Source organism: Rhagoletis pomonella, unplaced genomic scaffold, assembly GCF_013731165.1.
Source record: "Rhagoletis pomonella isolate Grant_MI unplaced genomic scaffold, Rhpom_1.0 Rhpom_scaffold_00011, whole genome shotgun sequence".
Lineage (NCBI taxonomy): Eukaryota > Metazoa > Arthropoda > Insecta > Diptera > Tephritidae > Rhagoletis > Rhagoletis pomonella.
In genome coordinates this window covers 15,769,402-15,769,858 of record NW_023458565.1, presented here as the reverse complement: position 1 = coordinate 15,769,858, position 457 = coordinate 15,769,402, and positions in this window count along the sequence as shown.

The following is a 457-nucleotide window of genomic DNA, read 5'->3' as shown; positions in this document are numbered from 1 at the left end:
ATGATTTTAAAGAACATACCCCAAACTTCCACCGAACATAAAAATCTCGAACAATACGGGACAATACACACAACTTTCACTCCACAGAACACATGTTAATACGAAATTTTCGGTTAAAAAAGCTATCAAACAAAACTCCACACTATACAGATATAACACAATAAACCACATTATTTTCCATTAAGTTAAAAAATAGATATCTTTCTTATATTCTTCCATTATAAATTTATTTCTTTTTTTTCCTTGTTAACTATTATCGAACAGCTGTTTTCTTACAATATTTTACTGAACTGTTTACAAGTTTGTTGTTGCTTCAGAAGCATCATGTTTTACAGCTCATATTTAGGACAGAGTTGCCATATCCAAATAATTTTTTGTATATTTTAGACCACTGAAATGTCTCAATTAATACTGCGTACCTATTTTTTTGAAATAAGAAAAAAGAATTTTTGGATTT